This window comes from Gobio gobio, assembly GCF_949357685.1.
Source record: "Gobio gobio genome assembly, chromosome: 25".
Classification (NCBI taxonomy): domain Eukaryota; kingdom Metazoa; phylum Chordata; class Actinopteri; order Cypriniformes; family Gobionidae; genus Gobio; species Gobio gobio.
Window position 1 is genome coordinate 39,239,210 of NC_137121.1, and position 18,712 is coordinate 39,257,921.

The window sequence follows — 18,712 nt, forward strand, 5'->3', positions numbered from 1 at the left end:
ATAAAATGTAAAAATTAAACAACACCCAAAGCCTTCAGTTCAAAGAAATACTCCCAGAATCCCCTGTGGTCCCTGTTCCCCTGTACAGAAAAGAGGTTTTGGTTAGAGGTTTTTGTTCAGGAACAGAATCATGTTCACATTTTTTGCCTTTATTGCAGATCGCCTGTGACTAATTAACTGTCCTGCCTTTGAAAAAATCCTCTCAGCTGGCACTGATGTTGCAACCACTCCCAGGTTTTTCTTCGCAAGTTTGCTAAGAGAGGGGAATGTTTGTGCGTTGTTTTTCCACCAAAGTAGTGTATCCTGATTACGAGGAATTGGCCTCTCTTCTGAGTACCTGAGCAGTTCAATTAGTGCATCTGTGCTAGTTGTCCGATGCCGCTGAGATGCAAGGACCTGAGAGTCAAAATTTTCTTTTGCAGCAAAAAACTTTTGCTGCAGGAGCCCCTGCAGACAAGCTTGAACTAGTTGTAGGGGCTGAAGCAGAGCTGGTGGCAGAGCTTAATCCAGATGTTGAAGGTGCTGAGGTCTCACTCATTGACTGCATTTCTGTAATGAGTCGAGCTTTTACAGGCTCAACATTTGCAGAGTCACAGAATCCCAGGTTTTTAAATCGAATGTCCAGATAGGTGCTGACAGCAAGACCATAAAATGTCTCAATAGACCTGAAACGATGATGGCATTGTGCTGACAGCTCAGCAGCTAGCATGCTACCTTGTCGCTCAGAAGCTGAAGCAGTTCTCAGGAGCACTGAAACCAGGGGAATCACCTTCGAAACTGAAACATGTTTTTCAGTAGATACCTCCCTGGTTGCTTCTTCAAATGGTCTCAGAGCGTCAATAGAGAGACTGATAACAGACCATTGCTCCTCATTCAAGCAAAGCGAGCTCTTGCCAAGTAGACAGAGAAATGTGGTAACTGCCTCTTTTTGTTCCAACAATCTCTCCCACATGTAGAAGACAGAGTTCCACCTTGTCTCAACTGCTTGAAGGAGTTTATGTCCAGGGAACTTCTGCTGCTTTTGGATTTCTTTTAGCTTTTCTGCAGCTCTAGTGCTGTGGTGAAAGAAAGTAACTATAGCACTACTTCTCTTCTGGAGTTCTAGTATGTAAGGGTGAGCCTTGAGAGAGTCTTTCACCACCAAATTTAAAGTGTGTGCGAAACATGGGTAGTGTGACCAACCAGCTTTACGCACAGCAGCAACCATGTTGGCGCCATTGTCTGTTACTACAGCCTGAATCTTTTCTGAAATGCTCCATTCTTCTGCAATTCTGGTTAACTGCGAACAAATATTGTCTGCAGTGTGTTGTCCTGAAACAGAGCATGTTTCAAGCACGTATGCCAGCATTTGCCAGTTTTCATCTATGATGTGGCATGAGACTATTAAATATGCCTCTGTCGCTGTTGATGTCCACATGTCAGTTGTCAGAACAACATTGTCCACACTGCTTAATGCCTTTCTGACCTTAGAGGAGCACTCTTCATAAAGTGCAGGTAGTTTCCCCTCCATCAGAGTTTCCTACTTGGAATTTTGTACCGTGGCTCAAGTGTCTTTACAAAATTCCTGAAGCCGACATATTCCACTATGGAAAGAGGCTGCAGGTCCTTCACAATCATTTCTGATAGGCGCCTTGTAATATCCACTGCTCTTGGAGAATCAGCTATTGATAAAATAATAAATAATACAAATAATTAAGTCTGGTGCACATCTACGTGTAGTTTAAATATAGAAACTAGTATCCCTTTCACAGCTAACACAAAAAGGGTAATTATTTTCAAGTATCAAATATGACTTACATTATATTCAGTATATTTGTTTCAGTTCCAGTAAATGTATTCATTTAAATAACACGCTTCAAAGGAATGAATGTATTATTTCTAGGTCTTAGCATAATTCTTAAGTTGACTAAAGTAACAAATGACCAGTTATTAATTATTATTAACTAATGCTGAAGATGACTAAAATATGTCTTTCATCACTCTTATCTACCTGGATATTCTCTGCCGAACTGAAATGCCTCTGGCAGTGACTTCTGCCTCTGAGTCGCGGGTCTGTCGGGGCCAGGGGGTGGGGTAGGGGGATTTTTCTCCTCCTCTCTCCGTTTCTGCAACTCTGCATTTTCTGGTCCGTGATTTTTCATATGTTTGTACAAATTAGTTGTATTGCCACTGTATATTAAAGACTTTCTACAAATGGTACAAGTCGCTGTTGTCTCATTTTCGGCCTGAAAATACAGCCACACAACGCTCCTCTTTCTCTCTGCTGCCATTCTCCGCCTCTGACTGACTGCTGTTAGAAATGCACGGCTGAGCGGCGCGCGCGCCTGACTGCTGAGCGCTAGTGGTGAGTCACGTGACGGTACAACACAGGAGAGGGGGAGGAGAGCAGTGTCGAGCACGAGCAGCACTCTTGAGAGCTTCCTCTGCTCTGTGACAGCAGCAGCATTTTGACAAACACGGCCAGGTCGCAAAACGAGAGAAACTGAAACTTAAGTATCGATATTTTCACGTTGGTATCTATCAATACCGATACCAACGTTGGTATCGATATTAGTATCAATCTGCCCACCTCTATTTCCTACAGTAAATAATATAGATAATATTGTAGTGGAAAGTTTTGCAGGGACAAGCACCACTCACATTTTCTCCACATTATAGTAAGAGATATAAGATTGTGTTACATGTTTACTTGCATCATAATAAATAAATAAAGTGTGTGAAAGGTTTGATACACTGTCATTGTGTTGTGTGTGATGGTCCATCAGCAGCTGCAGTATCTCTCAGCTGTATCAGTGCAGTCACTGTGACGTCTGACTGACACAGGTTTTTGTACGACTCTTTATCACTGTGTGAACAGCCTAGTGCTGCCTGGCCAGTGAAAACTCTGACAGTAATAATCTCCTGTATCTTCAGTCTGGACTCCACTGATGCTCAGAGTGAAATCACTGCCAGATCCACTGCCACTGAATCTAGATGGAGTTCCAGTATAAAGGGTTGTTGCGTAATATATGAGGAGTTTAGGAGCTTCTCCAGGTTTCTGCTGATACCAGTGTAAGTAATTATTATTATACACACTACTGCTGGTTTTACAGTTTATTCTGACGTCTTCTCCTGGTTGAGCTGTTATTGATGGACTCTGAGTTAATGTGTACTGTCCTCTACACTCTGAAAGAAAACAGAAATTCAAATTATATATATTTTAAATTTTAAAGGAATTATTAATCATTATGAATATTTTAATACAAACCTTGAGCAAACAGAGTGAGAGTCCAGATGAAGATGTTGATGGTGTTCATTGTTGTTCTTGTGTCTTGTGTGATGATGAAGATTGTGTTCTGTTCTTCTCTCAGTCATGAAGTGTTAAACTCACAGCACTATAAACACTCTCAGACTGAAGCATTTGCTGACAATGCAAAGAAGTGGGCAGGATTTACAACAGCTTGTGCTCAGAACAAACTCACACACACTAGAGTTACACAATGATCATTACATTCTGACTCATGTTATTTGAGTTAGTTCAGTAGTTTTATTTGTATTGTGACTCCTGAGACACTGAGGATGTGCAGATGAACGTCCATCTCTGTGTCCATATTCAGTCATGTGACCATCATCACTGCTACACTTCCACTAGATGAACCGCCATCACTAAAGTCAGATCATGAATCATGAGTCTGTTCAGAAAGTATCAGGACTGATTGTGAATCTCTAATCAGAGTTGATGGTGTCACTCCATCTATCATGAAGCCTCATGTGTGTCTGAAATCATCAGATGGAGAAGAAACAGGCTGTTAAAGATGGAGACATATTAGAGCTTGTTCACGTTTCATGATCTTGTGTGGAGATTCAGAACCAGTCCAGAGACTTTTAGAACAGACCATGAATATGAAAACATGCTTGACTGTGGAGAACATGCAAAATACCTTTTATATTTTCATTGTTGACACTTTCTATTGACTTTGGCTATAATATTCAATAAACTCATGATTTGAGCAGATTTTCACTGAAGATTGAAGTCTGAAGCTGCAGGTTTTTCTGTGAATCCTGAAGATTGAGCTGCATATGAAGAACAGAAGCATCATTATGAGAAACTCAAACACAACATCATCCATGATCAAAGAGGTCAAAGGTCACCTCAGAGGTCACAGCTCATCAAATATATTTCTTTAAACAGTGTTATATCAGAAATCATTGAGTCAATCTGAATGAGTGAGTGTTGAGAAGAGCTGAGGAGCTTCTAATATCAGTGTGTTGAAGTGTTGTTTCTCTCTCTCTGCTGGAGTGTGTGTTCACTCGAGTGGAATAGAGGTTTTTGTACGAGCGTTTCATTAGATTGTATCACTGTGGTACACATTCGGTGGAGGAACCAAACTGGTGATCGGTAAGTCTGTCTATTTAATTACCAAATAAAAAAATACAGTTTAGATTTCAGAAAGTGTTTTACAGTCGAAACAAGAACAACATTTATTAATGATAATGATTATTAGATATTGTGCTGAAACTTTACTTGAAGCCTTTATGTATAATGCATTATAAAGATATTCATAATGTAGATTATAATGCCTTATATCTTTTCATAAATAATTGTAAGCAAAGTTAAAATGCATTATAATATTTTCTAATTCCTTGTTGCATCTGAAATTGGTTGTTTGTCATGAGTTTTAATGTATTATCATTTCTAAAGGTGTAACAATGAATAGATAATATTATAATGTGTTATGACTGTGGTTACAATTATTCATGAGATCATACATGCATTATAATGTGTATAACAATTCATAATTAATGCATTAAAATACTTTTATAATGCATTGTGTATAAAGGCTTTAAGTGTTTCTGATATTGTTGAATAATTATTGAATCTAAATCAATGATATTGTCATGTTTATACATTCAGAAGAACGGCATTATTCCTTTCAACAACAAAATCTAAACATATTTCCATAAAGCGTCTCACTATGAGCTTATTGAGTTTATTACAGGTTTGTTTTCCTTCATTTATTTCTACACTGAGTTCATATATAGTTCATCTTTTATTGTAGATATCATACATGGAGAAAAGAGATTTGACATCAGAATGTAAATGTTGTACTTTCTGTAGTTCAGTCAATGATACTGAATCTCTTTTGCTCATGTTGTGATTATAATTCAGTGCTTTATAATACAAACACAATTTATTTGTGACTTTTAATTCTGTGTGAAATTGAGTTTGATTTTGAGTTGAATATCTCAGTAAAATGTAAGAACTTTATGTTCTGAGTTAAAAACTGCTGTGATGAAATCAGTCGGTGTATTACAATGTTGAGTTTGATTGATGAGGTTTGATGTAAATGTATATAGTGATTGTGTAGTTTGTATATTGTATATATATCAGCTGTAGTGATGTTGAAGGACATGAAGGATCAGATTGTGATTGTGATTTGTCCTGCTGTTGAAATGCTGTGAATGAAAGTGCAGTGTGTTTTCTTTGTGTTTGTGAATGTGTTGTGTTTGTCTCCTGCAGCTGGTCCCACAGTGAAGCCCTCAGTGTCTCTGCTGCCGCCCTCTTCTCTGCAGATCTCTGGAGGCTCAGCCGCACTGCTCTGCCTGCTCAGCTCTTACTCTCCACAGGGGGCGCTGGTGAGCTGGACACTGGACGGGTCAGAGGTCACCGAGGGGGTTCTGACCAGCGCAGAGAGCCAGCAGAACGGCCGCTACAGCCGCAGTAGCGTCCTGACCCTCAGCAAAGCACGCTGGGAAGCGGGAGAGGTGTACGTCTGCAGAGTAACACATGATGGAGCTCCTCATGAGGTCTCGTTCCACAAGAGCTCTGAGTGCTGATGTTTCTCTCCTGAAGATGAGCCGTATCTGAGTGTCCTGTGTCAGGCAGGATTCACATGAGTCTAGTGCTGCAGCTGTAGTGATTTACAACTCAATACTGAAAGAGAGCTCGCATGTGTCAAAGCACTGTGTGATCTTTCAATCTGCTGTGTTTGCTGCAACATTCAATAAAGCTTCTCAACAAGTTCACTTTGTGTCTGACAACATCATTCAACTAACAGATGAAGATGCAGGTGCTTTTCAGAAGGTTGATCAGTAGCAGTAAATCAGTCAAATAAAGCTCTTGGGGTTTGAACATGGTCTCTGGAGACAGAGCTGCTCTATTCTGAGAGGATCACAATCACTCCACCCTGACAATGCAAATGGGATTTTCAGTCTCACTCTTTGATTGGTTACAGGATCTGGACTGGAACAGACCACTTTCACTTCTGCTACACATTTACATGCGGAAGAAGGTGCTGAACTTGAATATAGAAAAATATAATAATCATTAAAAAAACATGATCCCAAATCAAGAATGAGCCGTTGTGACAGTAATTGTGTAAGAATGTAAATCTTTCTGTGGGTCAAATGCAGGGCCGTTTCTAGCCATTCTGACGCCCTAGGCGAAATCCTTATTGGTGCCCCCAGTCAAATTTTAAAAAGCAACATTGGTATTACTGGTATTAATTAACAAATACATGCATACCAAATTATATTTGTAAATACAATATTTGTTAATAAGGATTCAAATTAATAGGCAGATGCCTGTATAGCCCTAGGCCTATAATATATAGCCTATATTTGTGCAGTCCCTAGTTGCTAAGAAATTGTTCTCAGACATAACTACATAATTATTATGTGTTATTAGTACATTTCACATGAAAGTATAAGAATAAAGACTGATTCAGTGTGGTTTTTGTTACTCATTGATGCGTGAACTTCCCCTTTAAATAACGCAACACTTTGCCCTCTGTGTGTTCGACGCTGCTTGCATTAAGCACTATCAGAACTGAATGAATCAACACCATCCGTAAAGATACGTTAAATTCATCAACGTGATTTAATAAAGGATGTATTCATGTTGTGAATTTGCACATTTTATTATACCATTTTTAAATTGGCCGCTACAGTTTTATATGGGACAATTACAAAACACACTGATTCTTTTAACAATGCATTGGCCCAAAAGCCTTTTGGAGTTGCAATTAAGAGAAGAAAGCTTTATAGAGTCAAAATATAACTGCACACTCACTTCATCATGAAATGCTGAAGTGAAATGTGCAGTTATATTTTGCCTCTAACATACACACCGAGCAATGCTATCTGCCCATTTCACAGCGTGATTTCTAGACTGCCACAAATACTGCCCTAACAAAATACAGATTTGTACCTGTTATTTTAATTGGCCTTTAGTTTGAATTTAGCTTTATTTTATGGTTAAAAAAGTGTTACCTTGCCAAAGCATTGACCGAGTTCATTGATCTAATGGTGTGGTTGAGCGCTCCAAACGCAAACTTTTTTGACAGTAGCCTACTCTGATCTGATGGCATATAGGAATCGTCAGATTGACAGATCTCTGATCCAATAGTGTGAGGGAACTAGTGGGGGCAGCAATAACATTTTAGGGTGGCCGTGACACTCTTTACACACAAACATCTAGTGCCAGATATGCGCTTATTGGCGCCTAAACATGATGATCATATTAAAACACTGACTCATTCTCTTCATAAACACAGATTGATGTTGATTGTAATGATATAGTGTTATTAGTGTGTGTGCTGTGATCAGTGGTGTGTGTGATTGTGTTGTTCCTGATATCATGGTGACTTTGATAATGTTGAGTTTTGATCCAAACCATCATTTTGGCTGAGGTTGATATTTCAGTGTTTAAAGTGTGTTGGATCAGCACTGAACTTCTGATGAAGTCGACACACACATGGGTGGAGTCAGTGGCCGTTTCTCAATATGTGTTCTTGTCTGGACTCGTGTTCTGGTGTTCTTGTGAATCGTCATCAGTCGCTGCCCAAGTCCTGTTCCTATTCAAAGTTCACATCTGGCCAAGTACAGTTCAAATCCCCAGATGTGTTCTTGATCCGGCCCTTTTATTGAGGACACATCGAGAGGAGACTTGTGTGGACTTCAGACAGACAGATATCCCAGAATGCATCTCATACCAACCAGCACGTGTCAATAGTGGATGAGAAAGCCCACATAATAAAAAATACTACTGTTATTGTCACAAAATGTAGTTTTAAGAGTATTTCAGGCGAGAATGTTGTTGTTTAAAGCTCAAATCTAGTGGTTAAACATGAGATACATCTAACTGCCGATCTTTGGTCTCATGAATATATAATTTGTTCTCTGTCTAATGGTTTTGGCTGAGGTCAAAGTGAAGTGGTGTTGGGGTCAAATGAGGAAAACTGTCCTTGAAAACATCGCTGGTGTCCAGCCGCCACTGCAGAACTTTCTCAAAGGATGACGGAGTATTTTGAGTCTCTTTCACACTGATGAGAAATAAAGCGAGTAGGTTCGCGCCGGCGTGATTGTCGACCTCTAGGGGTTAATGTTAATACATTTATTATTATCTTGTTACAGCTCCATCTAATCTGTTCATTTCATGCCATCATTTAAGTATCTAATTTAATGTTGTCTATTTTGTACACTTACATGTATTTTTATACAAGATACTGTTTGGGCCGATCACACACCCGGACCAATGAGACGCCAGACGAGACGCGAGTGTGTTTTGCTTGTTTTAGCCCGACTCAGTAAACCAATCAGATGCTCTGTGTAGATGATGATGCGATCACTTCTAAATGAGTTATGGGTCCATGGCAGAACTAAGTCAATATTTTCTTTCTATATTTCTATTACTTATCATATTATTATTGTTATATTTCATTTTTGTGTAATGCCTCTGTATGTCTGCACTATGTCTGTACTTTCCTCCTGCACTGGAGAGTTGATCAATAAAGCTCTTCACCACTCACATTATCTCCACAATATAGTAAGAGATATAAGATTGTGTTACATGTTTACTTACATCATAATAAATAAATAAAGTGTGTGAAAGGTTTGATACACCATTGTGTTGTGTGTGATGGTCCATCAGCAGCTGCAGTATCTCTCAGCTGTATCAGTGCAGTCACTGTGACGTCTGACTGACACAGGTTTTTGTACGACTCTTTATCACTGTGTGAACACATACTGACTGTTTCGATAGTGAAAACTCTGACAGTAATAATCTCCTGTATCTTCAGTCTGGACTCCACTGATGCTCAGAGTGAAATCACTGCCAGATCCACTGCCACTGAATCTAGATGGAGTTCCTGTATAACGGCTTCTTATGCCATAAATCAGGAGTTTAGGAGCTTCTCCAGGTTTCTGCTGATACAGGCTAAGTAGTTGCTGTATATTCCTACATCTATATGACACTCTATTGAAGCTGTTTGACCCTGTTGGACAGTTTTAACTTCAGGTTGAGTCAGAGTGACTCCTCTGGATCCTGAAGAAGAGAAAAGAAAATCAATCAGTGTTTAAAACTACTATCATCATATACTTTTACAAGAACACCAAAACCAGAGTCAACATGTTTGTCTCACCTTGAATAAAGAGTGAAATGGTCCAGATGAAGATGTTGATGGTGTTCATTGTTGTTCTTGTGTCTTGTGTGATGATGAAGATTGTGTTCTGTTCTGCTCTCAGTCATGAAGTGTTAAACTCACAGCACTATAAACACTCTCAGACTGAAGCATGTGCTGACAATGCAAAGAAGTGGGCAGGATTTACAACAGCTTGTGCTCAGAACAAACTCACACACACTAGAGTTACACAATGATCATTACATTCTGACTCATGTTATTTGAGTTAGTTCAGTAGTTTTATTTTTATTGTGACTCCTGAGACACTGAGGATGTGCAGATGAACGTCCATCTCTGTGTCCATATTCAGTCATGTGACCATCATCACTGCTACACTTCCACTAGATGAAGCGCCATCACTAAAGTCAGATCATGAATCATGAGTCTGTTCAGAAAGTATCAGGACTGATTGTGAATCTCTAATCAGAGTTGATGGTGTCACTCCATCTATCATGAAGCCTCATGTGTGTCTGAAATCATCAGATGGAGAAGAAACAGGCTGTTAAAGATGGAGACATATTAGAGCTTGTTCACGTTTCATGATCTTGTGTGGAGATTCAGAACCAGTCCAGAGACTTTTACAACAGACCTTGAATATGAAAACATGCTTGACTGTGGAGAACATGCAAAATACCTTTTATATTTTCATTGGTGACACTTTCTATTGACTTTGGCTATAATATTCAATAAACTCATGATTTGAGCAGATTTCCACTGAAGATTGAAGTCTGAAGCTGCAGGTTTTTCTGTGAATCCTGAAGATTGAGCTGCATATGAAGAACAGAAGCATCATTATGAGAAACTCCACAACATCATCCATGATCAAAGAGGTCAAAGGTCACCTCAGAGGTCACAGCTCATCAAATATATTTCTTTAAACAGTGTTATATCAGAAATCATTGAGTCAATCTGAATGAGTGAGTGTTGAGAAGAGCTGAGGAGCTTCTAATATCAGTGTGTTGAAGTGTTGTTTCTCTCTCTCTGCTGGAGTGTGTGTTCACTCGAGTGGAATAGAGGTTTTTGTACAGCGTTTCATTAGATTGTATCACTGTGGTGGACATTCGGTGGAGGAACCAAACTGGTGATCGGTAAGTCTGTCTATTTAATTACCTAATAAAAAAATACAGTTTAGATTTCAGAAATGTATGTTGCTATATTCATAATGTACAACCCCAAATCAGAAAAAGTTGGGACAGTATGGAAAACGCAAATAAAAAAAAGAAGTGATTTCTAAATTTACTTTGACTTGTATTTCATTGCAGACAATATGAACACAAAATATTTCATGTTTTGTCTGGTCAACTTCATGTCATTTGTAAATATGCATCCTTTCCTGTCATTCAGACCTGCAACACATTTCAAAAAAAGTTGGGACAGGAGCAATTTAGGGCTAGTAATGAGGTAAAATGGTTAAATAATGATGTGATTTGAAACAGGTGATGTCAACAGGTGATTGTAATTATGATTTGGTACAAAAGCAGCATCCAAGAAAGGTCTAATCCTTTAGGAGCAAAGATGGGCCGAGGATCGCCAGTTTGCCAACAAATACGTGAGAAAATTATTGAAATGTTTAAAAACAATGTTCCTCAAAGAAAGATAGGAAGAGATTTGGATATTTCACATTCAACAGTGCATAACATCATTAAACGATTCAAGGAATCTGGAGGAATTTCAGTGCGTAAAGGACAAGGGCGCAAGCCTAAGCTGAACAACCGTGATCTCCGATCCCTCAGGCGGCACTGCATCAAGAATCGTCATTCATCTATAAGCGATATCACCACATGGGCTCAGGACTACTTTGGCAAACCTTTGTCAAGTACCACAATACGTAGTTACATCCACAAATGCCAGTTAAAACTGTACTGTGCCAAAAGGAGGCCCTATGTTAACAGTGTCCAGAAGCGCCGTCGACTTCTCTGGGCTCGAGGCATCTGGGATGGACCATCACACAGTGGAAACGTGTACCGTGGTCAGATGAAGCAGTATTTCAGGTATTTTTTGGGAGGAATGGACTCCGTGTGCTCCGGAACAAAGAAGAAAAGGTTCATCCAGACTGTTACCAGCAACAAGTCCAAAAGCCAGGGTCTGTCATGGTATGGGGTTGTGTCAGTGCCCTTGGCAAAGGTAACTTGCACTTCTGTGAAGGCACCATTAATGCTGAAAAGTACATAGAGATTTTGGAGCATAATATGCTGCCTTCAAGAAGACATCTTTTCCAGGGACGTCCATCTATATTTCAACAAGACAATGCAAAACCACATTCTGCACACATTACAAAGTCCTGGCTGCAGAGGAAGAGGGTACGTGTACTTGACTGGCCTTCCTGCAGTCCCGACCTGTCTCCAATAGAGAATGTGTGGCGCATTTGAAGCGCAAAATGCGACAACGAAGACCCCGTACTGTTGCCCACCTTAAGACTTGTTTGCAGGAAGAATGGGACAAAATTACACCTGAAACACTTCATCACTTGGTGTCTTCAGTCCCTAAACGTCTTTTAAGTGTTGTGAAAAGGAATGGCAACATTACAAAGTGGTAAATACTTTACTGTCCCAACTTTTTTTGAAATGTGTTGCAGGTCTGAATGACAGGAAAGGATGCATATTTACAAATGACATGAAGTTGACCAGACAAAACATGAAATATTTTGTGTTCATATTGTCTGCAATGAAATACAAGTCAAAGTAAATTTAGAAATCACTTCTTTTTTTATTTATTTGCGTTTTCCATACTGTCCCAACTTTTTCTGATTTGGGGTTGTATTAGTTAGAAAAATATTTGATTCATACTATTTCCCCGCAAAGATGCGTCATATAGGCTACCGCTCTGCGCTTTGAGAGGAATGTGGGACACAATCTGGATAGACACCTTCTTGAATATCTTCGCCTTCATATGTTCTACTGATGTTGCAAAGCAACACTTGTTGTAAAAGGTCTGAAGAGCAGATTTTATCTTCCACAGGGTCAAGACATTTAGGCTATGTTTGATTTTTCATTGCCAGAGAAAACGAAACTAAAATCACCGGCGTGTGTGAAATGCGCTATTCAAATAAACCAAACTTAACGCGCCTTACCAAGTTTAATAACAAGAACAAACTGTGTTAAATAAAATTTGAAGTAAAAAGGTATTCGTCCTACAGTGTTTTTTATACTTTCCCACAGTAAAGGATGTGAATAGTTAAAATAGACTTAATTATAAGCAAACGAAAGGAAGAAACGTTTATAATCCCCTGCGAACATGGGTGCGACGTGAGTGAAGATTTAGGAAAAGAAACGAGATGTCCATGTCCATCGGGATAAAATGGACAAGGCCTATTGTTAAAATTCACAGAAAATCGGGTGACCAGATCCAGATCGCAAAACAGAATGAAAAAGTGCTATCTGACCATTATGGTATATTATCTATCTATTTACCTTATTCCGGTTCTTCAAAGCTTACGGATTCAGTGTATTTTCGTTTTGCCATCTTAATTTGGTAATTATTTAAGTGAAAAATATTTAGTGTAGGACTATATATTTTATTAATTTTATTTATATTTTATCTGATCTATATGCGGCTGTTTGCACGGTAAAATAAAATACATTTTGGCTGCTGTCTGTAGATTCCTTCATGCACAACTCGTATTCTCTCGGATGTTTCATATGCAAATGTTTTAACAGCGGCTGTTGTTTAGGGTCCTTGTCATCACGAGACAAATTGGCATTGCAAATTGAACATGTAGCTCAACTTGAATCGCCTTCTTTTGACTTAAAGTAGCTGCCACGTTTTCTTTTCATGAGTTCCATTTTCACTTTCAACAGCGGCGTCATTACGTTCGACCAGTGGAGGCGCGTAGTGCAAGCCTAGGGTTCGGGTTCGGTGGAAATAAATTCTGAGGTTCGGCAGAAACCGAACCCTGTCAAAAAGCTCAATATTCGGCCGAATCCGAACCCGAACCCTGGATTCGGTGCATCCCTATCATATACACACTTCAGAATCTCACAGGAAGTAGTAGGTCATCCGGGACTTTCTGCCTGAATTCAGACACACTTCTTCTGTCACATACAGTTTTTCACCAACTATATAGTGAGGAAGTGTGTGTTTTCAGATGCAGCTGTTGCACACACAGAAGAGGAGGTGTTTTCTGGTTTTATTTCTGTCACACTGTATCTGCAAAATCTGCAAAATCAACAAAGACAACAGTACAAGTTAATAGTATGTGGATATCATAGACAGTAAAAGAAATGGACACAGCGACCCATAGACTTCAACGGAGGAAAGTGAAGTCAGTTAGAAGCATGACTTCCTGATGGCTAATGAACTGCAGCCTCAGACTGAGCTTGATGACGTGAGCTGAGTCTGACCGCTGTAAGTCTTCTAGTATGTGTGCAAAGTCAAATCTGAATCACCGAATCTTGCAGAGACAGAGAGAGTGAGCAGGAGCAACTTTTGGTAAGTATTGTGATTAATTATTTTGTCATTTTGCATAGTATTTATTTATTTAAAAATGTAATGCCAGTACGCCATTTTAAGTTAATGATTCCTGTCTATACGGGTCTATGCGGTTATTTCTCTACTGCGCGACAGAGTCACGTGGTTATGACGCAATCGTTAGCCTATTTTTTACAAAAACGGCTTCAACGGGGCGATAGTGTAAGATACAAGGTAATGGAGCCTTTTATACATTCTTGTGTTTCTTTAGAAATAAACAATGGACAAATGGAGTCTTTAAACGCCTCAGCTGTAAAGTTATTCACTATCAAAGTGAGGCCAAAATGAATGGGAGTCAATGGGATGCTAACAGCAGGTGATGGCTTGGTTAGCAATGGCCGCCCCTATGGAAGGTACGCTTTCCATGTGTGGGATTGCCCGCTTGGTTGATATGGCTGGCAATTTGACTTCTTTATCAACAGTGAAACTACCTGCGGCTCACTGCTGCCCCCTAGCATCACCCGCCAGTATATGCAGATATAAGTGATGTTGAAATAGACATCAGTATACTTAATAAATGATAACTAATAATGACAATACTAATAACAATACATACATAAAACGATTTGAATTTATATAACTATTTAAATATATATATTACTTTATATAACCATTTGAATCTATATGACTACACAGCCACTTAAAGGAAAGGTGTGTAGATCTCAGTGATGTAAAGACATGTGACCCTCTAGTGGTGAAGTGTGGAAGTGCAATTAAAGGGATTGACTTTCCTACAGTAAATAATATAGATAATATTGTAGTGGAAAGTTTTGCAGGGACAAGCACCACTCACATTTTCTCCACATTATAGTAAGAGATATAAGATTGTGTTACATGTTTACTTACATCATAATAAATAAATAAAGTGTGTGAAAGGTTTGATACAGCATTGTGTTGTGTGTGATGGTCCATCAGCAGCTGCAGTATCTCTCAGCTGTATCAGTGCAGTCACTGTGACGTCTGACTGACACAGGTTTTTGTACGACTCTTTATCACTGTGTGAACACCCACTGACTGTTTGGAATGTGTAAACTCTGACAGTAATAATCTCCTGTATCTTCAGTCTGGACTCCACTGATGCTCAGAGTGAAATCACTGCCAGATCCACTGCCACTGAATTTAGATGAAGTTCCAGTATAAAGGTTTGTTGCAAGATATATGAGGAGTTTAGGAGCTTCTCCAGGTTTCTGTGAGTACCAGTGTAAGTAATTATTACTATACACACTACTGCTGGCTTTACAGTTTATTCTGACGTCTTCTCCTGGTTGAGCTGTTATTGATGGACTCTGAGTTAATGTGTACTGTCCTCTACACTCTGAGAGAAAAGAGAAATGAAAATTATATATATTTCACATTTTAAAGGAATTATTAATCCTTATGAATATTTTAGTACAAACCTTGAGCAAACAGAGTGAGAGTCCAGATGAAGATGTTGATGGTGTTCATTGTTGTTCTTGTGTCTTGTGTGATGATGAAGATTGTGTTCTGTTCTGCTCTCAGTCATGAAGTGTTAAACTCACAGCACTATAAACACTCTCAGACTGAAGCATGTGCTGACAATGCAAAGAAGTGGGCAGGATTTACAACAGCTTGTGCTCAGAACAAACTCACACACACTAGAGTTACACAATGATCATTACATTCTGACTCATGTTATTTGAGTTAGTTCAGTAGTTTTATTTGTATTGTGACTCCTGAGACACTGAGGATGTGCAGATGAACGTCCATCTCTGTGTCCATATTCAGTCATGTGACCATCATCACTGCTACACTTCCACTAGATGAAGCGCCATCACTAAAGTCAGATCATGAATCATGAGTCTGTTCAGAAAGTATCAGGACTGATTGTGAATCTCTAATCAGAGTTGATGGTGTCACTCCATCTATCATGAAGCCTCATGTGTGTCTGAAATCATCAGATGGAGAAGAAACAGGCTGTTAAAGATGGAGACATATTAGAGCTTGTTCACGTTTCATGATCTTGTGTGGAGATTCAGAACCAGTCCAGAGACTTTTAGAACAGACCATGAATATGAAAACATGCTTGACTGTGGAGAACATGCAAAATACCTTTTATATTTTCATTGTTGACACTTTCTATTGACTTTGGCTATAATATTCAATAAACTCATGATTTGAGCAGATTTTCACTGAAGATTGAAGTCTGAAGCTGCAGGTTTTTCTGTGAATCCTGAAGATTGAGCTGCATATGAAGAACAGAAGCATCATTATGAGAAACTCCACAACATCATCCATGATCAAAGAGGTCAAAGGTCACGTCAGAGGTCACAGCTCATCAAATATATTTCTTTAAACAGTGTTATATCAGAAATCATTGAGTCAATCTGAATGAGTGAGTGTTGAGAAGAGCTGAGGAGCTTCTAATATCAGTGTGTTGAAGTGTTGTTTCTCTCTCTCTGCTGGAGTGTGTGTTCACTCGAGTGGAATAGAGGTTTTTGTACGAGCGTTTCATTAGATTGTATCACTGTGGTTGACATTCGGTGGAGGAACCAAACTGGTGATCAAATGTAAGTCTTTTTAATTCCCTATTTAAAAAATACAATTTAGATTCCAGAAATGTATGTTGCATTATAAAGATATTCATAATGCAGATTATAATGCCTTATATCTTTTCATTATTAATTGTTACCAAAGTTAAAACGCATTATATTTGCAAATTCCTTGTTGCATCTGAAATTGGTTGTTTGTCGTGAGTTTTAATGTATTATAATTTAACAATGAATAGATAATATTATAATGTGTTATAACTGTGGTTACAATTATTCATAAGATCATACATGCATTATAATGTATATAACAATTCATAATTATTGCATTAAAATACTTTTATAATGCATTGTGTATAAAGGATTTAAGTGTTTCTGATATTGTTTAATAATTATTTAATTTAAATCAATGATATTGTCATGTTTATACATTCAGAAGAACGGCATTATTCCTTTCAACAACAAAATCTAAACATATTTCCATAAAGCGTCTCACTATGAGTTTATTGAGTTTATTACAGGTTTGTTTTCCTTCATTTATTTCTACACTGAGTTCATATATAGTTCATCTTTTATTGTAGATATCATACATGGAGAAAAGAGATTTGACATCAGAATGTAAATGTTGTACTTTCTGTAGTTCAGTCAATGATACTGAATCTCTTTTGCTCATGTTGTGATTATAATTCAGTGCTTTATAATACAAACACAATTTATGTGTGACTTTTCATTCTGTGTGAAATTGAGTTTCATTTAGAGTTGAATATCTCAGTAAAATGTAAGAACTTTATGTTCTGAGTTTAAAACTGCTGTGATGAAATCAGTCGGTGTATTACAATGTTGAGTTTGATTGATGAGGTTTGATGTAAATGTATAGTGATTGTGTAGTTTGTGTATTGTATATATATCAGCTGTAGTGATGTTGAAGGACATGAAGGATCAGATTGTGATTGTGATTTGTCCTGCTGTTGAAATGCTGTGAATGAAAGTGCAGTGTGTTTTCTTTGTGTTTGTGAATGTGTTGTGTTTGTCTCCTGCAGCTGGTCCCACAGTGAAGCCCTCAGTGTCTCTGCTGCCGCCCTCTTCTCTGCAGATCTCTGGAGGCTCAGCCGCACTGCTCTGCCTGCTCAGCTCTTACTCTCCACAGGGGGCGCTGGTGAGCTGGACACTGGACGGGTCAGAGGTCACCGAGGGGGTTCTGACCAGCGCAGAGAGCCAGCAGAACGGCCGCTACAGCCGCAGTAGCGTCCTGACCCTCAGCAAAGCACGCTGGGAAGCGGGAGAGGTGTACGTCTGCAGAGTAACACATGATGGAGCTCCTCATGAGGTCTCGTTCCACAAGAGCTCTGAGTGCTGATGTTTCTCTCCTGAAGATGAGCCGTATCTGAGTGTCCTGTGTCAGGCAGGATTCACATGAGTCTAGTGCTGCAGCTGTAGTGATTTACAACTCAATACTGAAAGAGAGCTCGCATGTGTCAAAGCACTGTGTGATCTTTCAATCTGCTGTGTTTGCTGCAACATTCAATAAAGCTTCTCAACAAGTTCACTTTGTGTCTGACAACATCATTCAACTAACAGATGAAGATGCAGGTGCTTTTCAGAAGGTTCATCAGTAGCAGTAAATCAGTCAAATAAAGCTCTTGGGGTTTGAACATGGTCTCTGGAGACAGAGCTGCTCTATTCTGAGAGGATCACAATCACTCCACCCTGACAATGCAAATGGGATTTTCAGTCTCACTCTTTGATTGGTTACAGGATCTGGACTGGAACAGACCACTTTCACTTCTGCTACACATTTACATTTACAGAAGGTGGTGAGCTTTAATATATACAAATATCATAATCATTAAAAAAACATGATCCCAAATCAAGAATGAGCCGTTGTGACAGTAATTGTGTAAGAATGTAAATCTTTCTGTGGGTCAAATGGAAAGCATCTCGTCCAGACAGCAGAAGTGACTGAATGCAGTCTGTTCAGTTTGATTGACAGGGATCATATATTACACCTAAAACATGATGATCATATTAAAACACTGACTCATTCTCTTCATAAACACAGATTGATGTTGATTGTAATGATATAGTGTTATTAGTGTTCTCTTTATCACTGTGTGAACACATCTTTACTGATGGTCAGATGATGATGATGCTGAAAGTCATGTTTGTTGGTTGATGAAGAAGAGCTCTTGATCATGTCATGTTCAGGTCATAGAGCTATAAACACATGCAGAGCAGTGAAGCATGTGGCGCTCATGAACACACACTCTGAATGCAAAAGCTGCTGTAGACTGAGCTCAG

General features: G+C 38.9%; 1 gene segment (V, D, J or C); it reads left to right on the plus strand.

Annotated features, from left to right (window-relative positions):
• Window positions 1-8,731: 8,731 nt before the first annotated feature.
• LOC307121293 (immunoglobulin lambda constant 7-like) lies at window positions 8,732-17,959 on the plus strand. The segment is given in 3 exons: window positions 8,732-8,806; window positions 10,480-10,528; window positions 17,455-17,959.
• Window positions 17,960-18,712: the final 753 nt, after the last annotated feature.